The following is a 27,904-nucleotide window of genomic DNA, read 5'->3' on the forward strand; positions in this document are numbered from 1 at the left end:
TTTGAAGTGACAAACTAGAGATAAAATCAGTGTCACTTAGCTCCAACTTTTGACTGTCTCTTACCATTGGAAAGGAGGTGAGTTTAGATGAATAAGTTTACATCATGGATGAATAACAATATCCACAACACCACCTTACCAATAAGATGCATTAAAATCATTGTATGACATGACTCTAATTATAGAGATCATAGGTGTTTTGCAATAGTGCTTTGTATTTAAAGCTCTTCATATTTTATATTTACAATAGAAAGAGAACTGATGCATTCATTATTATGGCTTAGTGCAACTTTCAGTTGATATGCATTACATCTTTTGCAATTGTTATATTTCTTTATATCTGTAGATTTACAGTACAAGAAACCTGATTTCAAAAGGGTGGTGTTAGATGTTTGAATATATTTTATATTTATATTATATAATATATTCAAACATCTAACACTACCCTATACATTCAACACTCGGTTACACAACCCCTTTCAAACATGTGGTCAGCTTCTGGTCAGTTACCTTCCTTTCTTTGTGAACCTAACGATGACCAAAGAAGGTTGAAATGTTGTTCCCTCTTCTATGTAAAATATTTTCTCAACTCAAACGAGCCATTTTTACATATATTTTTCTCTACAAGTGGGTTTTCTCGACATCACTGAATACTATTTTAGATTTATTATTAACTTTTCATATAGAAATGGTTCAGAGGGTGAAAATTGGGGAACACATAGTTACCAGTTATCATTGCTGTATTAGGTTCAGCATTTTACTGAATATGAAAATAAGAAATAATAGTATTTAAGTTAAAATTTCAAAACACATTTTGAACAACAAGAATTATCTGTTCTGAATTGAGCAAATGGGGGGAAGGGTATTTATAAACTTTTTGTTGTACAAGATAATTATTTGCAGCTGAGAAAATGGGGATTTACACGCAAATATATAATTCTTAAAGAAAGAAAAGAGTAACCACAGGTAAAAACACAGGTTGCCTTAGAAAGGATATGAGATAGAATTCAAGAAAAGCATAAGAAATTTAAAGTTGTTAGTAGTGTAGAAAATCAAGAAAGTTAGTCAAACAGGAAATAAGGACATCCAAAAATATATGTGAAAAAATCAACTGAAAATGAATTATTAATAAGTAATTTAAAAGTACATTAGGAGTAAAACATATTAGGATGGAGATAGGTCTCTTGAGAATGACAAAAGAAGACTTGGATCTGATAATCATGAATTGGCTAGGTTATTATGTTTTTTTTGTTTTTTTTTAGTGTTTCAGAATAAACACTTAATCAGTGTTCTTCATCTGAACAATTGATAGATAAAACTGAAGTTGAAGAAGATAATTGCATAAATTCTGAGCTTGTTAAAATTAAGAAGTTAAGGCTCATGGGCAAGATAATATTTCCCTCAGGGTTTTGAAGAATTGGATGTCTGAGCCATTTGGTACTATTGTTTTTGTAAGTTCTTGACTAGTCAACAAGGATTAATGAATTCCGAATTACCTAATATCATTCATATCTTCAAGGGAAGTGATAGCAGTTATACCAGTAGTTATAGGCTTATTAATCTCACTTAAATTGTGGAAAAGTTTTTGAAAGTCTGAAAGAAGATGCTTTCTGAAGTAATTTAACAAAGTTTAAAATTTTATTGAAAAGTCAACTCTAGAAGGAAATATTGCCCTAGGAATCTTTTAACATTCTTTGAAAAGGTCATTGCTTATGTAGATGAGGGTAGAAGTACAGATTTGTTATATCTGGATTCTTGAAAATCATTTGACAAGGTGACACATAAAATGCTGGAAAAAATTCTTTGACTGTGAATAATAAGTTAATTGAGAAGAAAAGAGGTTAGATATTAGAAGTGGAGTATCTCAGGGCTCAGTCTTGGGATCTTTGCTTCTTTTATTTACAACAAGATACAAATGAAGGAACACAATAAATTACTTTTAATATTATAGATATACTAAAATGTATTGCTAACTGTGAAGAGAATGCTACTGCTTTACAAATGGATTTATCATGTAGAGAGTTCTAGAACTAAATGGCAAATTGGCTTAAATTATAACAAATGTAAGATAATGCATATGGTTTACCAGAATTTAATCTATATGTACAAGTTGGATGATAATCACTTTAACAATGTCATAAAAGAAGTGTTCTTAGTGAAATAGTTGATTGGTCCCTAAAACTAAAGCAGTGTGCTGTTGCTAGTGGTATAGAGGAAAGAGATTTTCAGGTTATGTCTTCAGAAATATTGAACACAAGTCTAAAGAAGTTACAATTTCTTTGTATAGGTTATGGTTAGGCTGCATTTGGAATATTTTGTTCAGTCTTGGCCTCATTACTTCAAGAAAGACCTTGAATTGTTGGAAGGGATTCAGAAGAGGGTTATAAGTGTGGTATCTGGGATGGTTGTCTTATAAGAAGGGATAAAAACTATCCTATTGTTTTCACTTGAAAAAGAGAAAATTTGGATTAAATCTGATGGCAGTGTTCAAGATTGTAATAGGAATTAATAGTTTTGATGCATTTTTTTTCATATTTAACAGTTAAAGTACAAGAACTAGGGGACAAAATTATAAATTTTGGCAGGGTAGGAGTCATCTTCAGTTAAGTCCAATTTTATTTTTCATAGAGGATGGTTGGTCTTGGCAATGGGTTACCTTCTGGTGTTCTGGATACAGTAAATATAAGCCAGTTTAAAAAAAAAAAGCTTTTAAGTGTTGTTTTATGTATTTGTTTATTGATAAATAGTTTTAGTTTATTTTAGACAACAGAACTGAGATGTTTTTGTTGTTTTCTAATTTCAAGCAAAGCTACACATCTGTGCTAGTTGTTTATAATTTAACAGTAAATACTAGATAAAAGGCAGCTAGTTATCACCACACTCCACTAATTCTTGGGCTACTCTTTTATTGATAAATAGTGAGATTTACTGTCACATTATAATGCTCACACATAAAATTGTGCACATATTTCATGTAATGGGGATTTGAACCCTCATCCCTTAGATCATGAGTTGAGTGTCAAACCACATGGCCATGTTGGCCCTAAGTGAAGATAAACCAATAGGTTTCATACTGTCTCAAAACATGTTTATTTCTGAGAGTAACAATACAAACTGAAAAATAATATGCCTCTCGATAGATCTGTGTAATATTCTACAGTATAATGTTTGGATGGTTTACGGTTTATTTCTGAGAAAATGATTGAGAAACAATTACAGTTGTGTTAGAAAATATAATGAGATTAGTAATAATATATTATGCAATTATAATGGCTTTCCAGTATATTTTTCTGTACTTCCACTGTGCTGTCTTCCTTTTATTAATGCTTATGAAGTTCTGAAAACAAGTTGAGTTTGTCCTTTAGGTCTAAAACTAGAAACCAACCAGCTACCAATCTTCCAAACAAATGAACAACATTAGTTGACAATTTGAATAGCCAACTGCCACTTTACTATTCACATCCAGAATAACCAATGGAGAGACAACAGTTTGACATTCAAAAAAGTTAATAGTCATTCCTCGATTGCCATCTATCTCTGCATATCCCACATTAGTTGTATTTTTTAGTAGATAAACATTCAGTAAGGCCACTTTGCATTGTTTTGGAGATAAAACTTGTACTTGCATCTAGATCATTGAAATAACCACATCCTGAGTTACTTATGTTTAATAAGTTGTTTTATATTATCAACACTATTACTTTTTCACATACCTCAGTTTTCGTACAGTTTCTAGTGAAATATAAAATTATTCTTCAACATGTCTAATTGAGAAGTGTTCAGAAGACAATACTACTATTTTTTTTACTTGTATAAAATGTACAGTTTGTGTCATGGAAGCCGAAACTCCACTCGCTACTTCGTATGGTACATTTTCTGATACTTCTGTGACTTTGTATAGTGACAGATGATAATAGTGGAAACTTTCAGTTCAGGACTATACATTGGGTCATTTAATTTTTATTATAATAGTCTGGAAACAACCCAGTCATACTTTTCTTTTTTATACCAATTATTTCGATAATTATTTTGAATATATTATCTTTTGATATAACATAAACCACACCATTATAATATGAAATCATTATAGAATTCAAATTTGAGTATGATCTATTCATCTAGGACATTGAAAATAAGTTAAGAAAAACACAACACAACAATTACTTTATTAAAAGATGGTAAATAGTGATGAATAATTATTGTAATACAAAACTAGCTTCTACACTAACAATTTGGCCATTGTCTTCGTAGAATAAACACACAGTGTTTGTTCCACGGTAGTCATAAGTTACTTCTACTTGTTTAAAACTTCAGTTAAAATGTATACCAACAATTTATGTTTGAGGAGGCTAATAATATAGTGTGTAATATGTCATTCCTGTCTATCAATAGAGTTATGTCAACATTATTTTAGCAATAAATACTTCATTTATCATTATTAAGTACTAATGAACACTCATTCAGATATTTAAAGAAGTTTTTATGTGTTTATAGTTAATCATATAGCTACACAATGGGCTATCTGTACTGTACTTGTACAAACACTGAAACAAGGTTTTAAAATAATGTAATGTGTTTCAGTACAATGTGTTGGTCCATTTCAGCTTTCTCATTATCTAAGCCAAACTTAAACTATTAAATAAGTAAATTAACAAATTTAAAACTAGCACTTTTCATTCACATATCTATCAAGCTTTAGTTTAAAAACTCAATCAAATTTACTTCCTCTGCAACATCTGAAGGCAACCCATTCAATAAGCCAACGATTCTATTTGAAATATAAATTATCTTGATTGAAACACTTCTTCTATCTTCCCTAAATCTATACTTGTCCCCCTCCCAAGTTCTATAATTATTTTGTTAAGTGTGAAAAATGTTGATCCATGAACATTATCAATTCTTTTTAAAATCTGAAACACTTCAATTAGACCCCCTTTAACTTTTTCTAAGACAAAATATTTTTAAGGAAATAAATCTCTCCTTGTGTGACAGCCCTCCATTACAGGAATAATTCTTTGAAGCCATCAGAACAAGTTGGTGTATTTCCAGAAGTACACAAAACTCCAAATGTGGTATAATTAGTGACCAAAACAATGAAGTTATAAATTTCAGATCAGTATTCAACATTTCTTTAGATACAACCTAAAGTTCTATTTGCCCTATCCCTAGCAATAGCACAGTGCTTGAATGGTTTTAGAGATTGATCAGCTAGTTACACCAAGATCCTTATCTTTCATGACACTATTAAGGTTATTCCTATCCAAATTATACTTAATTGGAATAATGATAACACAAAAAATTGCATTTATCATACTTAAAACCCAACTGCCGTCTATCTACTATTTCAGGTGTGGAATACTGCTTAATTATTCCTTAGTGAAAATAAACTATTCAAAATTTAGTAATGCAATCAGCAGATCCTAACTTTCCTTTATCATCCCACTAGGGTCTCACCCACATTTTAACCTTTTTCTTTACCCCTTATTGTAACTAGATCCTTAGCATTAATATTTAATTTTTACCTAAACTTTTTCAAAACATTCATTTTGATGCCCTAAGTTTCCTTATTTTTTTTATACCATAACAATTTAAATATCTTAAATTTATTATTCTTTTCTTTAATTTTCTCTTGCTCTTTATGACTCAATCTGGTTTTTATTTGCAGCTACCCTTTTCTTTAAGGAATATTTAAAGAAGAATCTCATCTAATCAGTATCTGCAAATAACCCAGATGGATTCAATCTCCTTGCTATTACTTTTTGATATCGTCAATTTCAACAGGATGCAAATTAAATTTCACGTATAAAACCACTCCTCCTTTTGTTCTTTATCAACAACCTGTAAACCTGCATTTTAGAGAAATTTCTGTCATCAACATCATCTATGTGCAAGTTATTCTAGTTACATCAAAATTGTTCATTCCTGTTTGTGCTGTCATCATTTATTTTATACTTCTAGCACCACAGTAGTAACAATTAAACCTACCCTTATAACTACTTGTATCAATTCATGCATTAACTCTAAAGATGTTATTAAAATAACCAAATTTTATTTTCTTATCTATCTTACTCTATTTGTGCTGTTGATTTTATTTTCTAGCATAACAAACCACAATTTATAATATTACTTGCTATGTTTCTTGACCTAGAAACATTATTTTAATGTATTAGACAAGTTTGTTTTTTTTTGTTGTTGTTGCAATGCATCTTGTGATTTGAATTGTTACCTTATATCCTGTTGTTTATCAAATGTCTCGCACTTATAGAAAGTTTAAGTGATTTAGCTAAAAATATGTAGAGACAGTCCAAATACATTTAATACAAAGGCAGAGATGCCAACTATTTCAAATGACTGAGTGATTGTAGACAGAGCCCTTTCACAGTTTTAGTCCTTTTAGATTTGCCAGAAACAAGACAACCTGGTGAAAGAGGCCTCTTTTTTTTCCATCTTGTGAATGATTGGTGTTTCTATGCTGCTTAGAAAACGAGAAATACCCATCTATGCGAGCACTAATTGGCTAACAAGCACTGATGGTGTAACTATGGATTCCCCCATGTACCCAATATGGAGAAGCACCGCACTCAAACTATTGGTAGACAGAGATACAAATATTTTTTATTATTTCAAGCACAAACATGATTATTGCAAGTAGTCATTTGGACTGTCTTTTATTCATTATCAAAATTTATTTGTATCTAACTAGAAATTTTCTTTTCACCCCTTTCAAGCCCTGGGGAAATAATTTATCACTTTATTGTATAGGCTTATATTGCATATAATAATTTGGGAGTTGCAACAAGTCGTAATATTTGTCTGTATGAGTGTATAGTTGTAATGTATACACCAAAGTCATAATGGTTGGCATCTCTGTAAAGGGAGCTTAGTTTTGAAACAAAATACTTATTGCTTTTAGGTTGACATTAAACCCATGACATTAACGTTAGTTCAATGAAAAAATGTGATGCCATTTACTTCAAAACTTTTGTTACATTGTCAATGAGCAAGGACGAATTGTTTATTTTTCTTACTGCTGAAAGTAAAGGTTGACACTGGTTTAGTAATAACCTGGGCTCCAGAGGAATTCATGTTACTGTTTTGTTTTTAAACTTATGCCTTGTAGATATTTTAATGTGATTTAGATTGCATTATGCTCTCACTCATGTCATGAAATAGAACTGTTAATGAACAAAATCAGTTTTGTGTTGTTTACATTATTCTATCGTATATTGTTATTAATTTATTTCAACTTGACAAACATGTAAAAACACAGTTTACAGTTCTCTAATTCAAAATTTCAATAGTTAGTTCTCTTAAATAGATAAATACATAACATCAATACACATATTCAGTAAAAAACACTTAACTCACTTATCTTGTTTGTCAATCAATGAGAACAAAGCTACACAATGGATATCTTTGATCTGCCCACCCAACAAAGCTTGAAGAACCCAGATAGAAAAACTGTCAACAAATTTCACAGATTCCTTCCCTTTCAGATTGTGAAGCTGAAGAAACATTCTAGGAAGACCGTTTCCATTGATTTCCCACCATCTAAGACGAACAACTATGCCTAAGGTATGATAACAGAAAGCAATATTGGAGCATCTTCTTTTAAGCCCTCAGGATTTTCTTTGGGTACTGCTGTTTTCCTCCACAACAATTTTTTTGTTGTAGAATCTCATGGTACCATTGCATACAGACAGAACTTTTCCATTTTTCATTGGCATGATTGAAAATTCTTAAACTATTGTAAAGCATTTTGTGATTTTAAGACAGGTAACAAATCCTTGATTTTTTCCTGATTTTGTTGCATTCACTTGTGTCTTCGTTCTTAAGCATTTCTTGCCTTCAACAGGAATGTTAATGTCAGCTTTGCAGGATATAACCATAACAAAAGTCTTATTGATAAATTTAAAAAAATCAAACCACATGTAATAAAATTTGTATGCTATTCACTTTTCATTATATTCCTTATTTAGTTATGAAATTAATATTGTTGTTATTTAACCTATCCATTTAGTTTGGACTTTTTCTTAAAACATAATATGGTATTTCCATTTTACTTCTTAATCATCATGTAGAGACAATCACAGGTTAAACAACACATTTGTTGTGATAATTATTAATAATCAAGATTTGTAAAAATACACTCCTTGCACCTTACAAATTTTTGTTTGATCCTTGTTTGGGTAATGTTTATTTTTGGCGTTCTAACTGAATGGATTCGCTAACCACAACTTGAAATGCAAAATATAATAAAGTTAGAAAGAAAATCTTAATTAAAAGACAGTAAAAAGTTTCTTCAGCCGGTGTGGTCTTATTCAAGTAATAATGTTAAAATAAAGATATCGGATTTAAAATACTATTTGACATAATTATGGTTAAGGAATTTATCATAAGAATTAATATAACATTAAGATGTGTTAGTAATTTTCGTAGTTTATTAATTATTTTATTTCCTTCAACATTATTTACAATGTGTACGTTTTTAAAATTTTCTATGTGATATTGTTAGTGGTGGGTGATAACAAAGTTGCCTTCCCTCTGGGCTTTTAGCACTAAATTGGGGACAGCTAGTGCAGATAGTACTCGTTTGTTTAATAAAAATCATGTCAATTATTTGAAATAAAAATAAATAGCTTCTTTTTTTAAGATAAGCAGGAACTTACACTATTTGTGAGCTCACCACAAATATTGAAGTCTGGTTTTGTCCTTTGACTTATCACTGTGCCACTAGATCTGAAAATACTATCAAATATTGTTTAACATGTAGAACAGAAAACGTTTGAGCTTTGAATCTTTTATTGCTTTTATACACAATAGTGTGATCTTGGCAATTTCTGAGCAGTGGTAATACATAAACTCCACTGTTTATTTGAAGAAGAAACTTAGTTTTGCTACGATACTAAAGTTCTTATTGCAGCTGAGAAACATCTAACCTTAATTTGCATTGGATGTTGAATCTGCTACATTCCCCAATCATAACAGTGAATTCAAAATAACAAAAATCTTCTCTCATGTTCTGCTGATATCATTTCCTAAAATTATATTTACTGACAATGTATGAGTGGTTTTCATCATTTGTTTGTACGTTTCATAAGGTAAGTGTTGTTATTGCATCAGTTCTACATGTGGAAGTAGTTTGTTGGTAAAAGATGTCTTGGCCTTACTTCCTGTGTGTTGTAAAACAAATGTTACTGTTGCAAATATAGAAATAGCTGACTCTAATTTTGCATCTGTCATAAACTTACTGTAACTCTCACTAAGTCTGTGATAAACTGGTTCTTCTCCCATTCTTGGAAGGGTATTTTATTAATTGTTTCCAGAACAAACTGTACTGTCATCCTTCATATGGTGCTGTTGCAGTGCCTATAAACAGGGACCAACTATTTATTTAATATACCTTTCATGAACATATGGTACTCAACTAGTCTTATACAAGGTAACTCTTTATGGCTGAAGTTTCTTTCCAAACAAATATATCCTGAAATATCTTTGTGTACATAAGTGACAGAGGAATTTTTAGGCCTCATTCAACTTTAATGCAAATGTATCAAAGGAAATTAATAGAAAAAAGAACAACATTTTGTGATAAGGAAGGAATAATATATACCTAAGTTGAATGCTATTGTTATCATCCTGTGTTTTGGTTTCATATCCATTATATTAAACAGATAAGCTTGTTCTTACTTTAACAATTTAAAATATCACTGAAAAGTAAACTGATGTGTATCTTCAGCCTTGGCAAGTTACCCTATTCCAACTTTTCAGGGAAAATATTGGCCACTGTATTGTTCAAGGCTTCTTCATTCCTACATATTTTCAGTTCACAAAAGTTAAGTCATGCTTAGTGACATTGATAAAAATCCATCACAGTTTGACCAATGTAATATTACAACTATCTCTTTCCAAACCTGTGTAGACAAGTTAATTTGCTGTAGTGTACAACTTTTAGCAATAATGGAAAGTAAAAAGTCTTGGAGTACCATTAATGAAATTAATTTTGTATCAATAATGCTGACAGATATCAACAAAGCTGTTTCAGTCAATCATAGTTAACTGTTACCAGTATCATGAACAATATGAGACAACAGTGTTTCACAGATTTTTTTCATGAACCAACTGGATCAAACTTGGGCACTTCTAATTCCATTCCAAACATAATTTCTGAGCTTAGTACCTTAGAATTCAATGAGTGGTTAGCAAAGATAAATCCAGGCTTTGAAGAAAAGGAAATAGAACCCCGTGGAAAGTGTTTCAGATTGTCATTTACAAAATTAATTGCTGTATATAGACTTTCCAGACAACTTTGAGCACCATATTACATCAGATCTGAACCCTTTAATCTGGTGTTCAAAAATCATCACATGGAGTTCTTCCAAATGTGAAAGGCTTCAGCATCATGAACCTCATAATAATGGAAACAAATTCTAAGCTGTTAATCAACCATGTGATAAATCTCAATTTCATTAAACTTCAGTTTCTGATTGAAAACTAGAAACCAGACGACTGATGTCTTTACAACTTTCAGCTTATATTCCTGAAATGCGTTTTATTGTATTAGCAATGTAATAAATACAAACAATACCAACACTTTTTAAACATGTTCCCCCACTTCTATACTGAACACTACACCAAGGGTTAGTGATATGTTTACTGACTTGTAATGGCAAAATCTGGGGTTTCATTTCTTGCAGTAGACCTCACAATTATTTGCAGTTTGTTAACAAAATATAGTTTGTTAACAAAATTAAAGTTACAGCATAAAGTAGTAATATAATGCTTTGCATACAACTTGTTATGCAAATGAATTATAAAATAATTAAATACGAACCAGTTGTCTTCAACCAAGTAAACCAAAATATCTTTTCCAGATTCCTTTACAAATTCATAGGGCTTCTTTATGGTTAAAAAAGGCTTAATCTCAACAGAAGGAAATTTCATCTTCTTCTGTGTAATCTGATTATGTTTTAGATAACATTTCTTAAATAGTTTGACAGAAAAGTTTTGTGTATAATTTCAAGGAATGTTAGAACCTTGTCAATGTTAATGAACTGCAATTGTGATCAAGATAATCATTAATTATAATGTATTCTATATTAGATGAATATTTTAGCTGTAATAGCACTTTAATATGAATGATAAAAAATGCCTAACAACACACTATTCAGTTGTTAAGATAATTCATTTAAATTTGTTCTTTGAAATCACGATAAAGTAGACCATGTTGCTAAGTGTTTCACATATTTGTATAACCCAAATATATATATAAGCCATTAACCTACAACAATATTGTACATTCAAATTACATTTATTACTTTAGAGAAAGAACTTCAGAGATTTTAAAATATAGTAACTTACAATTTTACCAAGTTTTCCATCTTTCTATTTTCCTGAAGAGGATGTAACCAATGAAAGGAGGTGAAAAGCAGGATTATTTTCTGTACCAAAAATTGATTGTTGTTTTAAGGTTATAAGCACAATAAATATTAACAATAATGACTTCATTCTTTTATTTGTAAAGCCTCTATTTCCAATATATAAAATTTATATTTAAATATGAAAAATAAAGTTGTACCATATGTTATTGTCTGTCTTTCAGTGTTAATTTCTATAAAATCTACAATAGCCAACATAAAAATAGCAATTACTCAAGTAAATATCACTAAAGCACTGTCTTGACATCCTCTGACAACTCAGTGGCAAACATAAGATTTTGGTATCCATAGTTGGTTGAGCACGTATAGCTCATTCTGTCGCTTTGCTTTTAACAGAAAAACAAAAAAAAACATGGTAAATCAATTTTGTTTAATAATGTGTGAAAAAAATTATAAAATCTTATTTTTATTTATCCAAAAGTATACAGCAAGTAGACCCTAGGTGCAAAAATATTATAGGTTCATAATATTAAATTACCAGAAAGTTTTCATTATGTGAGATTAGAAGTGTCTGAGTTCAGATTACCAACAAACATGGAGCAAACTAGCAATCACTCATTTTAACACATGTATGTAAATTAAGTATAAATATATTGCCATCATATGCATTACAGCCAATATAAATTCAAATAAAAAATAAATAATTTCTCTATTAGTTTACTAGCATTAGATACTTTTCACCTGAATATTTATCTTGCATATTTATATATTTTGGATATTTATGTTGAAAAAGAGCCATTCAGTAAAATAACGTTTAAATGTGGTCATTATTGTAATGTAAATCATAAACTGACCAATGAAATTAAATTTATATTTCAATATGCCCCATCATTATCTAGTGTATAAAGCATTTGCTTCAAATCCTGTGACTTTTAACTTTTTTTTTTTTTTTAACACAAGGTTAAAAGGTAGATACTCTACAAATGTAAACATATAGTAGCTTACAGGTTTGTAGCTTTGTTTTGTATAATGACAAATTGTATCAGTGAATGCAGGAAATATAGTTAAACAGTACAAATTTGATGGAGGAAGCCAAATCAAACCTTACAGTTAGTAATTTGGAATTTTATGAGTTATTCTATCCAGACAAATAAACTTGAAACCATATTATGACATTTATAACTTTATTTTGTATGCAATTTTGGATTACTTATCACAAAATTTCAAAAGGGATGGACAAGATTAATACTGAAAATTCAAGAAATATTAGTAAAGAAGGAGAGATATCTGCAGGAAAACTAACTGAAGTGAAACCATTGAGTTACTTCAATATATATACAATCAAAGAATAATTTCTAAAGCATATTTCATGAGTGCTTTCCAATTAAACAACCTACCTAAAGCCAGAATACTTTGATTATCGTGAGACAGAACTATTGCATTCAGGTTTGTAATATCTCCAACATCAGTTTCTATACATTCCTGGTCTTTACTACTCGGTGTTTCCATGACAAAAACATGAGGGAATTCTCTACAATTATTATTAACACAGGTTAAAAGAGTTGGAGATGCTGTAACTTACTTCTCCAGATCTTCAGCAACTGTAAATTAAAATACATAAATGATCCATGGAGATATAGAAATTGACATATTTGCTAACCAAGGTTTTCTGCTTCATCCATATTAAATGTTTCAAAGTGTATTTTAACAAAGCAATCTTAACAGGTTCAGAATGTCCAAGATGTAAAACATCACACATACATGTACTACTTTCTTAAAATTATATGCTTAATTTAAATTTATAATTTATTGTTATACTAGAGGTACAAAAATAATTCTGATAAAAATAACTTCAAGCATTTTAACAGAATGATTGAAAATGAATTAATTTAAAATGTGCCATTTAGAACTGAAGTAATAATATAGGCAGTTGTCATAAACTTTATCCTAATGGTAATCACAATAAAAAAAAAAGAAAGCTAATATATAACTAAACTATCAATGAGCTACTATTTCTAATAATATTAAATCTCCATTTTCATGTTGTATGAATAATGATAAAATTTGAGCAAGTATTTGTTTTTCTCAAATATGTATAAAGAAATAACATTTAATAAAAATTACAACAGAATTTATAAAGTTAACATAATTTGAAAGTAGTCCTTGAATAAATAAATAAGAACATTTTAACTAGTCTCCTGATGAACTACAAAGTTACTGAACTATTTGTGTTTGTTGATCTTTCTCTTATACTCCTATACTTATTAGCAAGTGAAGCTCAAAACTAGTTTCTAATTATTACTGTTTTTTTCATTATTCCAACAGTCAATTAATAGAAATTTCAATTTGTGATATATCATGAACCTGACAATGACCAAAGAAGGTAAAAACATTGTTTGCTCCTCTACCCATACCTGCCATATTCATGTATATAATTTTAAATTACACAGATTATCAGGAAACTGATCAAAATTACCATTTCCAAGTATTTCACCTATCCAGATAATCAAAATGTCATAAAACTTGCTCACTCTTTGTAATGACAAAGCCACAAAGATGAGTATTATTAGTAAGTTAAAGTTTGTTGACCATCATCATGGTGTAATTATAATAGATGAACTCTACTGGTCACCCTTTAATTTAATGAAATATAACTACTTGTTATCATCTTTTGTAAATATTGATATTGTTTGATTGACGTAAGAAGTGATCAACAGTTTGTAAAATCATTCTTGAAATTACTGATCATCACTGTGATATAAATAATAATATATTTATTTTAAACATAGCTTGTACTTTGCTTAAGAAGAGGTAAGCTAACTTTAAAAATAGCAAGACAAGTTGATGTAGAATTTTAACATTATATAGTACAAAATGCATAATTAATGAGTGTAGTCATAGAGCATATTTAAACTTGTCAAGTTTATTCTTTTCATTGTTAAGTATGTTTATCTGAAGAGTAAACTAGAATCTTCATAGTTATGAGTCTTCAAACAGCTCAGTGGACGAGAGATGCTTACATTCAACCCAGACTTGGCTGTAGAAGGCTAGATGGGTGAAGACCTCAAAGCATGAGGTCTTGTTTGCATGCTATTTTATCTCTTAAGGATTTCCATGGAAATGTTATTAAGGAATGTTGCTTAATTAAGTGCCCTCTGCTAGTACAGTGGAATGTCTCCAGATTTACAACACAAAAATCAGGGATTCGACTCCCCTCGGTGGGCTGGGCAGCTAGCCCTTTGTGGCTTTGCTATAAGAAAAACACACAGCTTAATTAAACAGTATGTGTTTTATCCAGTTCATCACTATTATTTGATATCATAGTTTGTTTCTTCAAAAAGAAAAAAAAAGTTGTACAGTGAAACATTTATATATTTTTATTTCTGTCTCCACATTACAGGCTGTGGTATCACAAGGATATTGGAAGAATTATCTTTATACAAAAAAAGACAATTATAATCTCTCTCTCTTCTGATTAATACCAGCAAACTTGGTTGTTAGTGTTGACACATCAGTGAACAGTTTTGTGTCTTTTTGTAGCTGAGAAATTGAAAATTGATTTTAAAAGGCTTTCATAGTTTTGGAGGAAATAAAAATACACATTTAAACTCAAACCAAAAGTTTAAAAAATACATATATTAATTTGCTTTCATGGTTAAAACATGAAATAAATACCTCATTTAAAATATTTTATAAAAAGTGAATGAAATAATGAACAAAACTGCCAATGGATATTTTATTAAAGAAAGGACATTAGGTGTTTAATGAGTCAGTTTACAAGCATTGTAAATGGTGAACTTTCTTCATTGAATGTGAAGTTTTAAGTCAAGTTCTAGAAAAGTTAATTACTTATGAAGAATCAGTTCCAGTTCCAGATTTTTTTTTAACTGGAAAGGGGGGTAGTGAGACATATGCTGGGATTAAATCTAAAATTATGGTAAGACTAAATTTGTGGATAACAGTAGCTTTGGGGTTGGAGAACTGTTTTAACTCCCTCCCACTAATGCTAGCTCTGAAGAAATATAATTGTAGAATTAATATATATAAATATTACCTTTAAATTTTGTCTATGTCAATGCTAATGTGTGTGAGATATATTTATAAAATTTGAGGGCATTGGAACATATAAAAATTTAATCTTTGTAAACTATCTTTGCAGTTGCACAACTGTGATTCATATCTGGAACTAACAGCTGAGACCCTTATCCTGCAAGCAAATGTAGGATTAACATTGTTACCTAATCTTCATGAAGTGAACAGAAGAAAAGCAAACCTATATGGTAAGGAGATGTAGTCAGTATCAAGTATTACATTAAGAAAGTAACTGTTATAGTAGGGAGTTGTGCCTTAAATTTAATTCAAGTGTCTGTTGAAGTAGGAAAGTTATAGTTAAGGTTTAATATGAAGTATCTATTTTAATAAGAGAATTGTTGACAAAATTTTAAAAAGTATGTTATAATAATATTAAGTTAGAACATAATATAAATTAGCTGTTAAAGTAAGATATTGTTAAAAACCCTTATTATCAACTGTAATAATAATTAATTTGTATTTAATGCTTATTAATTTGAAAAAAAAGATGTTTAGACTTATTTAACGAAACCACAGATATTTCATTTTTAGAAAAAACCATGACATTGAAAATGTTAAAAGAAAGGTCTGTCTGTAAAAGGTAGTTTGCAAATTATTTTACAGACACTAAAAAGCCTGAATGAAGCTTATAGCTAATAAGAATGATGAATGCATTGATATATGTAAAAACTATATATTTGCTTTGTTAATTACTGTTAATGTTTCAAAATGTATTGAGAAAAATTAGGACAGATTATGTTGATTAAATATCATACAGATAATTATATCAGTAATTGTTGGTATCCTTGTTAGTGGTATTTTGTACTAACATGGTGTTCATTATTGTTTTATTAAATAAATTTGTAGGAGAGGAGGGGAAGCTCCCTGAAGCAGCTGATTGAGAAGATCATCTTGCTGCTACAGTAGATGGAGAAGCTGTTCCAATCAATGAAAACCTATTTGATGAAGAATTGGATGTGGAATAACCAATGCATAATAAGTAGAAATCCTATAAAGTTACAATGTCTGAAACTTAACTGTAGTGTGTGTAACTGAACATTGACAGTGACTTGTGTCTCCCAGTTTCTCTTAAAGATAATTTCAAGATTGTTCTACAAAGTGCTGACGCCCTACCACAGATATGATCTGTACCACTAGTAGATGTCTGCTCTACATTTATTTATTACTTACTTACCTATAGCTGAACATTTTTGTAAAAAAAACAAACATTTTATTGAACCTGATGTTTTGTTCAAATTTACCAAATTTGGTTTCAGCAATTTATTGCTCAATGCAGTGATTAATATACTGTTTCTGGAATTGAAATGCTAAAGTTACCTTAAAAACAAAAATTGTGTAAGATTGATAAAATATTTTAAGTAAAACAAGATATAACAGAAGTAAAAGTGATGTTTAGAAAGCAATAATTTTTCTATCTTTATGAATTTCGTTGTGAAATGTATATTTTTTCATTCAATATCTTGTTATAAATATTCATTATTGTAAAATAAATGGTGAAAAAATGAAGCAGTGTGAGTTTAATTCATTGATTTGCACACAAACAGTGTTTTTAATTTTTGTAAATGTATAGTTGTATTCATTTAATACAAAAAAAATATTTTATCAACTTTCTACAAAATTCACAGAAGGATATAAACAAAAGCAAACATAATGCATTTCTGACAGTTAAACAGAAATAACAAAAAGTGAAAACAGATGTATTGATATTTAACCCACACAAACTTATAAAAAGGGTACATGAACAGACCAAGTACAGTCTGCCTGGGCAGAAAACATCCAGGAGAAGTGTCTTGGAATACAACAAATAATGCCAAATGAAGTACATCTGGGTAAAAACATCCAATGGAAGAACTTCACATGAGTTTGCAAGATCAACAAGTGCAGTATGCTCAGACAGAAAACATCCAGGGGAATTGTCTTCGAGATAAAATATTATGGTAGAGTAATCCACCAGGAAAAATATCTAGAGAAAGCATTTTAGGATATGTTAGATAATGCCAAGTGCAGTCCATCCAGGCAAATAACATCCAGTGGAAGCACCATGCATGAGAACTATTTGATCAACAAGTGTAGTATGCCCAGAGAATCACCTTAGATATACAATACTGTAGCCAAGTGAGGTCTACAGGGAAGGACATCCATGGAAAGCACCATAAGATATGTTGAATTATGCCAAGTGAAGTCCATCCAGGCAAGCATCTTTAAGTGGAAGTGCTTTGCATGAGAACTATTTGATGAACAAGAGTGGTCTCCCCTGGTAACACCCAGGAGGTAGCACCTTTGGTAAAAATATGATCTGGTCAAGTACTGGTATAAAAACATGCAGAGGAAGTGTCTTTGGTTAAGACAGATTATGTCAAGTGCAGTCCATCTGGGCAGAAAATATCCTGTGGAAACACCTTTCATAAGAATTTTGTGAGCAACAAGTGCAGTCAACCTGAGCAAAAATGTTCAGGGAAAGTGCCTCGGATCCTGATTGTTATATTACAGTGTAATTATTGTTCAGTATCACAGTAAGAATAACAATGCTAGCCCTCTTGTTGTTGAGTGGGTACACATAATCTACAAATTAAATTTTAGTTTATTGTACAAAAACTACTCAGGAGGAATCTTCCTTGGTCCACCCCTCCAAGAAGTGGAAAGGACTCCTCTACTCCACTAGAAGAAAAGGGAATGGAATACTTGTTGGGGAGTCTGGAGAAATGACACAGCAGATACAGTGCTATGGGTGTCTGCAATTCCCTATATAGAAAGACCCTAATTATAGGAGCCATGAGTCATACATTTCAGTGTATAGTTATATTATTAAAACTGATGATGACAAAACCTTTTCCAAACACTATACATTCATTATCATGTTAAACTTTTAACAAGATTTGTTTCCAATTCAACCCATCTTTGAACTGTATAAGCTTACTTACCTTATGCAAAGTCATCATATATTTTCTCTTTGAAGAAAACTTCTATAGCTTTAAAATATAATTTTATACACAAATACATTCAGAATTCACAACAAAGGGAACAGAAAAGAAACTTTACAAAGCTATAAAAAACAACCTATATTTTAACTTTATCAACACATGATAGTCTATGTGCTATATCCAAGCATATTTAAATTTTCTCAACAACTGTTATCATGGCAAGAATAGTTTCTCTTTCTTTCTTTTATGAAGAGGAGGTCCAATTATTAGACTTCTAGTAGTTTAATTAATAAGTGTACATCACATTCATTGCTTTTATTATTTATACCTATCTGTTACAAGTAATTAGTGATAAAATTAATTAGAAAGTCTATTATTATTAGTTCATATAGGCTGTAATGAACAATTTAAAATCTATATCTTTATTTCTACTAATGTGATCAATTAGAAAATAAAAACATTTAAAACTTTAATTGAAATAAATTATTATATTTTGAAAGGAAAATCATGTCTACACCTCTATTCACATTTTAGTGTTTGCAAACCTCAGTCTGTTTTCAATTCTTTTTGGTCACTTCTATTTTTACTTATTTTGGATATCAACAGTACTAAAACATTTGTGAGGAACATTATAACTTTCAAACAATGAAAAACAGATTTTAAAATAGGCATATGTTACAAGAGCTACAGGTGTCATAAATATAAGGGCCACAAATGATGTAAGAAATAACAACCATAAATAGTTATTTCAAAATTTTGGTCAAAATAAAGTTTTTTATTACCATTTAAATAAAAAAGGTAATTTTTTTCTAACTTCATTACCAAAATGTCTGGTGCAGGCAGCCTAGTTGCTTTGCACTAATGTCTAAACCTCTCCATAAATTCAGAAAAATAATGATAACTTTATTAAAAACAAATCTCCATAAAGTCTAGAATGCATGCACACTGTTAATTTCTGGAAAAAACCAAGGCCTGATAATTTACCAGGGAAGCATTCAGTTGATGTTCATATAATTGTATTCATAAGTTAATGGCTGAAGCTTCACCCAACTGTTAGAGATTAAAAATAAACTAAATTCAAATAAATAATAATAAAGGTAATTAATATGCCAATCAAACAGATATTGAAACCTCATATTTATTTTCAATACTATTGACTGTTTTCCTAATCAAATTAAGGGAGGAGTTAAGACCCCCACAGATAAAAACATTAAATGATGCAGGTATTACTTTTCAAAAAAGAAAAGCCAGAAGGGATGGGGTTTCAACTCCCTTGATCTCTACCTTAAATTAATGTCTATTCAAATATAATATTAAACAATATTATTATTAATCTCTGAAAAATGTGCATAAAGTTTACCTCTATGGATCCCTTTACCTCACCTGCATTCTCTCATACAGAACTGAAGAATACAGTTATTAAATACTAAAAATATGAATGACTGGACCAGTTGGGCTCCTGCTCTAAATGTGCTCACACTTATACAACTTTAAATAATAGTGATACAATTGTAAAGCAAAAACATCACACAGTGTGAAAAAAAAATCAAAATACAATAAATTTACACCAAATTATTTAAATAGCCAGAGAGTTGACAGTCAATGGTTCAAAACTGGTGCAGTGGCAGATAGCTTCTGTTGCTTTGCAATAACAATGACAGGAATAGTAAATTTAATGGCAATGGAAGTCATAAAGCATCCCCACACCTGCCTCTTATGTAAGTTTGTACCTGACAAATATTTTGATCATCTGGATATTTGGAATAACTAGAAACATTAATTTCAATTAGTTTACTATTTTCATGACAACTGATTTAATCATAATTTTGATTGATTGCTAAAATAATTATCACAAACACTCATTTTGATTGGTTAAATGACTCAGTTCTTCTGTAAGCAGATGCATGTTAACATCACATCAGTAAAGAAATCACAAGTTTTACTAATGAAGAAAATTAAACTTAAAATGAAAAACATTTTATAACATACAATACATAAGGCAAGACATGAACTAGTAAATGTTGTTACTAGTATATGGATGCAGGCAGTGTGTATGGGTGAGAAGTTTCACTGATCTCACAGTTCCCACTAAAGTGAATACATACAAGTTTGATCCATAGTTCACATCCCCACAAAGATAGAATACATTTAACTGCAAGAAATGTGAAGTGAAGAACATGTAAACTGCTTGCTCCAAACCTGAAAAGGAGAAGGCTAGGCCCAAATGAGGTTGAAAAGAAGAAAACTACCCAAGTGAATGGGTTATTGAGAGGAGTTAAGAATGGATTTCCCCCACTGTCACTAGGAATCCTCCCTCTATTGTATCTTGTAGAATCAGTGGTGGCCTATGGACTGTGAATGAGTAGAAGCAAACATTATCTAGTTCTTCATAGAGAGAAGAGCACAAATTGTCATGGAGTAAAAAAAAACAACTGAGGTTTGTCTAAACAAACAGCAAAGTCCTGAAATGGAAAACATGATTAAGAGCAATGAAGTGGACACTGGGGAAGAATTTTAAATTGTGGATTATGAAGGGAAAATGGTTTAGCACATAATAAACAATTTTGAAAAATAAAATAATTATATGTTACTAGTAGTAATAATTGCAACTTGCAAACAATCTAGGCTAAACATACCTACTTAAATTACTTATAATGAACTAACAAAGTCATGAAATCTGTTGAGACCACAAAGTATGTAAGATTAATGTACTTGCAAAATGATTAAATGTATCTTGTAATAACACAATTAATAATCAACATCTCATTTACAATTCATTTAAAATAACTTAGATGATAAAGGATATATAAATATCTAACTTACCAAAATCCATACATTAATGACATGAAATACTCAATTCTCCCATGTGTAAATAAGAGTAAAGCCACACAAATGACATCTGAGTCACAACTACCATAGGTATATCAACCAGATTTGAAGTGTGGTAAAGTTTATCAACATGTACCAGTCTCCTGGTAGAACTGGTATCAACAGAAACAAAAGTATGAGAAGAGCAATTCTCTCCCAAAGCAAACAACTTGGAAGCATGAAAAGTAGTGGAAAACTAAAACTCCTCAAATGGTGTGGAGTGACAGACTAAAATAAAAAGTGTTAAAAACAAAGAAAAACAGAGAGTCCAAATGTCTTCTTATTGATTACATTCTCACTTAGAAACATTGTTTTACTGAAAAGAAGAAATCACTGGCAAAACCCATGAATCTAATTTCTTGAAAATTAAAGTCTGTACATAACTTTGAACTAAATTCCTGGGAACTCTTACCAGTAGCAGGTTCAGCTGTAATGGGAATTTCTATAGTTAATACACTGATCACATATTACTGCAGTAGTAATTTGGTTTGTCAACATATTAGATACCCAGAGCTCTCATAAATGTGAACAAGTGATCTTAATGTAAGGCTCAGGAAAAAGAGGAAAAATACCAAAGACAGGAATTTTGTTTCTTTTGTTGTTGTGGTTTTACTTCTGAAAATATTTTTGACTATATGAAAGCTGCAGGAATATTCTTCTATGACATCACATGTTTATTCTGGTTTATCAAGTGCAGTATGCAATAATTGATTGAAATCCAAATTATTTATTAGATAAAAATTCATCTTGACCAAAAAATATAGAATTTAAACTTTTTATATTTGAAATGAAAGATATAAACCCTTAACAGAATTAGATTTATCTACATTAATTTTCTAAAAGGTACAACTGAAGATTGCCATTTAAACTCATAAAATGCTTCAGTAGTCTAACACTAATAATGCAAACACAGAAAACCATACAGTTGATTTGAAAGACCTTTACACTTCACGTTGTTAACAGATAATAGATGCATAGATAAAAAAATAAACTACATTACCTTCATCTCTCAAGTCCACGTAAATACTCTTCTTTTCACTTGTAAAAAACATACAGTACAGATTTAGGATCAGTTCCTGAAATTAAAATAGTTATATCACCTTTCTGCAAGAGATGAATATAACTGAACTGTAGCCATGCTGAGAGTAACAAGATAAAACACTTCAATGCTGTGGTGTGTGATTTACATAAAGCAGACTTTGAACACTTGTTTTTATTCACCCTAAGAATATCAGTGACCTAACGATTGAAAAACACACAAAAATTATGAAAACTAATTGAATATTAAAGATAGCTATGTACAGTATAATAATTCATGCTTTCAGTTAATATGTACACAATACTTGTACCACACACTTGTTACACAAGTTGTTTTAATTTTTAAAGTTATAAAAACAGATAAAATGTACCAACATACATTTTTAAAATGTATAAACATAACATTCAATGAAGTTATAGTAATATAATAGCTTATGCTTTTTGTTTTGAATGAGTTTTAGCTATGTAAACAATTTCATTGTTCTTATAAAGCCAATTATTGTTGGTTAATCACAATTATCTACCTGATTTATGTCTCTCTAAGTGTTATAACTGCAGAACTCATATGCAATAAAACTATTTCTTTCCAACCACTCCAAAATAAAATATTTAACTCTCCCTGATAAAGAATAAATATTAGTACAATTTTAGTGCCTGGCCTTAAAAAATATACTGAAAAATAAATATTTAGAACTTTAAATGGGTGAAATTGTAAACCTGATGTTCCACACTTTAGAAATTCTTTTATATATGACTAATGCTAAAAAAATCCTAACTTATGTCAGGGAAATGTATCTCTAAAAGTAGAAAGCAAAGAGGTTCCATCTTTAAACACATTTAAGACTACATATCAAGAGCAATATTAATATGGTAGAATACATCATGATGTATTTCAGTTTCTATATAATACATAAGGTATAAAAACCACAGTAATTCTGGAAAGTATTTTAACTTTTTCTTGAATAACTCAGTTTGAAAGATTCAACTTATGTTATTATTTGCTATTTCTAAGAAATAAAATCTTAAAAACCTTTATGACCTACTTAGACAGCCAGATCATTAATATATCCAAAGATAATCTGTATTAATAACACTTTATGTAGTAATTCTTAAGTCTTCAGTTAACTATAAAATCCTATGTTTTTTAGTACTATGAAACCTCACATTGACATATTCTCCTGCTCATTTTACACCATTTCAAAACAAGCAAAAGCAACAATGGAAAAAAAGAAAAAAAATCAAAATCTTTGTATTTATATGTTCACAAAAACATGCCATATCAACATGCAGGAGGAGGTTAAGTGATTAACAATATATCATGTATTTCGTGATGACGAGAAACCAACTTGAAGTAAAAATGTATTTCAGGACAACTGTTGCAAACTCCTTCTTTGTTAATCTGGAGATGACCTAAGAAGGTCAAAACATTGTTCTCAGTTTTATTTTGGTATCACCAGTTGTCCTGAGATACATATCACGTACTTGTTATGTTACTGGAAAGTCATACAACAATAGGAATACACAAATTTCAGAATTTCTTGGTCACACTCTCTCTTGAATTACATAGAAATAACTTAGGAGAAAGCTAGTCTAATCTAGCACTTGTGTTAGGTAAAATTAAAATAATAAACCTTTTTACTCCATACACAAATTATACTGCAAAACAATTTTTTGCTTCCTGAAAAGGTTTTGCTGATTGTGGCAGGTATCTGGTGGGTATGCACAAATATAGTTTTGGTTTTGCTTCATCAGTAGAAACTTTGAGAAATAGACAGTTAACTGTTTACTGGCAATAACTTATTTAATTGCATTTATGTTTCTAATATGCTATTAAGTTCAACATAATTAAAAGTGTTTTGCTCCTGATTTTTGTTTGTATTCAATGTCCAGTGCATCACGTTCCAGTATTCAACAGTAGTCAGCAAGCATTGACAAATTCCAGTTGCTCTGATATTGTTTTTCCATTGTAGCAAAACTGAAGATTTCAATGAAACTGTACGTAATGGGCAAATGTGGATGTGATTTTCAAGATCAGCAGCCAAAAATCTATAAGGAACACCCAACAGTGTTCAAGAAGCAAAAACTTTGTTGTGCAGTGTTATCTGACATTAACTTCATTCTCCACAAGCAAGGAAAGGTGACAGAAAAAACCTATTTCATAATATAAATAGTAGTATTTTACCTTTCTGTGTTGTTACAGATTTGAATATCAAGTTTAGGTCCACAAATTCCTTCCTACTTGTTCATCTACCTGAGGTAATGTGAGTAGAGTGTGATTACTCTTCTACTACCAACAATTTGTTTGAACCTTTGTATCAATAACTTTAACAAACATTGCATACTATTTCATTGATTAAGTAAACAAATTATGCATTACAAAGATAGAGTTTTAAAATAATCAAGACATATTATCTAATATATGTTCATTAAAAATAAAAATGTGACAGCTGTTAAGATGAAAACTACACTTTATTAATTTGACTTTAATGTGGTACTTATAAGATTACAACATGGAAGTATGATTTTACAAAGCCTTTCATACTGTTTTTCTTCCTACTTTCCTACAGACAATGTTGATGATAATTATGAAATTACAAAGTGTTAAAGACATGTTAAAAGACCATCACAAAATTTTGCAGTTTCAAACACTAATGAAAGTATTCAACCTTGGATACCTGGTTGGACTGTAATATTTTGAATGCTAATGCACTGTCTTCTCATGAAGGTTATAAGAACTGACCACACCTTTTCAGCATGATATTAAAGTAGTAAAATGAGATAAATAACACCCAGAATTTGCCTTTACCAGACCCAACTTAAATACATCTGATCTATTCAGGATGTGTGTTGGTGTGCATCACCACTAAATATACCCCAAATCAGTCATTTTCTGACCTCAACAAAGTATTTGGTTATTTCAAAAACAGATTTCATACACTAGCCAAAGAAAACTATAAAAAAACAAACAAGAAACAGTCTCATCTTTACCTTACACACCATCCCATGTGCACCAGACGAAACAACATCACCAAACAAGAAGCATCACAATGTAAATTGAAAAACAATTAGTCAACATGACTGTAATCCATCATTACTACACAACCTGTGTGAGGAAATTAGTCACTCACACAATCAGCAGAACTTCATAAGTAGCATGGAAATTTCTAAGGCAGACATAAAGAAGACAGCTTTCTGTGCAAGACGTGAACTGCATCTAAAAAGATTAATTTCTGATTACTGAATATTGAAGATAGTAATAATTGGACACACAAGTTGATTATTTTCATAAAATTAATTACTTTGCATGAAACTAACTGATGTATCAATTCTCATTCTGATTAAGAAATTTTGAAATTTAACCATGAATTTTGCAACAACAAGTTATTTTATGGTCTGACTTAAAGATAAGCAATGTAAATCTAATTCAGATAGTCAAAGTGAGAGAAAAATAGTGCCACCATCAATACAGATACCCATTTATTTTAGTTTCTGTTCAAATACATTGAAATTAAAATTGGTTGACATAAATAAATCAACTTTTTTTAGACTGTTTGCAAATTTTTAACACTGCTTCCACAAGCCAGACACCCAGGATTTGTGCTGAATGACTGCCCTTAATAAATAACATCCTTCTAGAATGAGCTAAAACTCACTTTTAGAGTTTTCAGGTTGAACAAAAATCTCCCACAAAGTTTTATGAAAAAAATATGCAGATTTAGTAATGCTATAGAAAGTTTTTGACTCCCATAGCACACAGTAGTAAACTTGGAAGATGTGTATGTTGTGTTATTGACTATTTGCTTTCATTCTTGCTTTTAGTTTTCAGAGTAGGAACAAAATCCATGACCTTCATATCACTGGGACAATTCTCATCTTGCTCATCAAAAGTTTGTTCTTCAATCTATCTTTCATTTCTTTAAACATCATTGACTAGTATATTAGTGCAAGTATAACTTTCTCTGGCAAAACTTGTTGCATATTATTGGCATATGAGAATAGTTTTGTGTCATCAGATTTAATTGTATTTCCAGTCATGTTCATAAGAGCATCTGGATCTCCTTGAAGTAACGTAGTACAAAGAATCCTTAATCCTGCCATACAGAATGCAAGCAATCAACTGTTCTTTTCAAGAGCACTGAAACTTGATGCTTTTCATTGAGCTTCTTGATTTGGAAAGTTTAATGTTGTTGTGGATACAATACCAAATTGAATCGGCATTGCTCCTGTGCCATGTTGAAATACCACAACAATGTCTTGCTTTTACACTTCAATTCTTGGATTATCTGCATCATTCATTCAGTGTCACAAACTCTATGGGATCCTCAGAAGTTCTGCTAGGCATTTCATCTTCATCACTCTCCAGTAGAATAGATGAGTCAGTCCTTCCTTTTCTCTTTCTTCATACTTTTAAATTACCTTGCAGCTCTTTCACACCTGCTTTTTATGCAATTTTGACCTCTAAGTCTGAACCATTGCATCTACACTGTCACTTTGAACTTACAAGCCACTTTCTTCTTTTCCTGTATTAATGTTACTTTATCAATAGTAGATCAATACACTTAATCACTGAATGTTGTTGCATATTGATATCTGTTTTGTGGCCAGCTGTAAATCCAGTTTTAACAAACTGTCTAACAGTTGTCTGTTTTTTGGCTAATGAGATTTTGGAAAAAGCATTAGCCAACAAACAAAATATCCAGATTGTCAGCAAAGTACAATTATCTACCCATGTTGTTTCTGGTCTTGTATCTGAATTTGTTTTAATGAAAAACTATTTAATATCATAAAACATAGTTTTTCATAGTTTAAAACTTTCACATAAAAAGTCACTAAAGTAATTAAGTTAAAAGGAATAGTATTTGTCCTATTAAGTACTCTTGATGATTTACTAGTTTCTTCACATGGACAAGTAACAGTGAGAATAAAACCAAAATAATTTGTAGGACTAACTCAACAACTGGAAAAGCCTTTTTTTTCTGATTACGATAGAGCCACAATTCAAAGTGATAGGACATGCACTTATTTCACAACTGCCTTTAAAGTTTAAAAATCGTAAATTCACAATTTATTTTGTCCCTACTTATGATATATATACTAATAATTTCATTTTAAAATGTTGTCCAAATCTACTCACATTGAACATTTGTAATAATATTGCAGATACTACTTATAATTAGCATGAAAAATTATTATGTAGATAACTAACTCATTTTTTGTATTGACACTCACAGAGTGGAATTAGGCTTAGCCGCCACACTAAATTCAAGGTACAATATATTACTTCAAAGTACAAATATTGCACTGATTACAATTTACATAATTCAGAATTTCAATGCCTATGTATACAACCATAAAATTGAAAATTGTTTTACTTTGATATATTTCATTCTTCTGATCAACTTTCTTTCCTGGTTCGTTTGGTTTTTTTCTTTGGAGACATCACTTCACTAAAATAAAACCATAAAAATTGTCAGTTTCGTGAGCAGTGAGCGATCTGTGTGTGTTATCAAGCGACCTCTACAGTTTCGAACAAAGAGTAAAACCGAATCTGCAAGAAAGTTCTCGTCATATTGAGAAAATAAAAAAAGCACACGTATATTTATATTC

The 27,904-nt window shown here is 30.3% G+C and overlaps 3 long non-coding RNA genes across 17 annotated transcripts in view; 2 read left to right on the forward strand and 1 right to left on the reverse strand.

Annotated features, from left to right (window-relative positions):
• The window catches only part of LOC143226253 (uncharacterized), a 109,709-nt gene that overhangs the window by 6,054 nt on the left and 75,751 nt on the right, over window positions 1–27,904 (forward strand). The window contains exon 4 of one of the 3 annotated variants that reach the window (XR_013014449.1): window positions 5,666–7,191. The exons of 1 other annotated variant lie outside the window; for it this stretch is intronic. This is a non-coding gene — a long non-coding RNA (uncharacterized LOC143226253). One more of the 3 variants, XR_013014451.1, reaches the window with a different exon arrangement.
• On the forward strand, window positions 18–16,976 carry LOC143226254 (uncharacterized). The gene is made up of 4 exons (XR_013014453.1): window positions 18–77; window positions 7,497–7,575; window positions 15,538–15,658; window positions 16,317–16,976. It is a non-coding gene; the product is annotated as an uncharacterized LOC143226254 (long non-coding RNA).
• On the reverse strand, window positions 7,723–27,802 carry LOC143226252 (uncharacterized). 13 transcript variants are annotated; one of them, XR_013014446.1, is made up of 7 exons: window positions 27,670–27,802; window positions 24,480–24,548; window positions 22,260–22,335; window positions 12,776–12,979; window positions 11,362–11,764; window positions 9,252–9,369; window positions 7,723–7,846 (listed from the first exon to the last, which is right to left on the reverse strand). It is a non-coding gene; the product is annotated as an uncharacterized LOC143226252 (long non-coding RNA). The 13 variants fall into 13 exon arrangements; XR_013014445.1 differs by having other exon boundaries at window positions 7,731–7,870; XR_013014443.1 differs by having other exon boundaries at window positions 9,252–11,764.

This window comes from Tachypleus tridentatus, chromosome 9 (genome assembly GCF_004210375.1).
Source record: "Tachypleus tridentatus isolate NWPU-2018 chromosome 9, ASM421037v1, whole genome shotgun sequence".
NCBI lineage: Eukaryota > Metazoa > Arthropoda > Merostomata > Xiphosura > Limulidae > Tachypleus > Tachypleus tridentatus.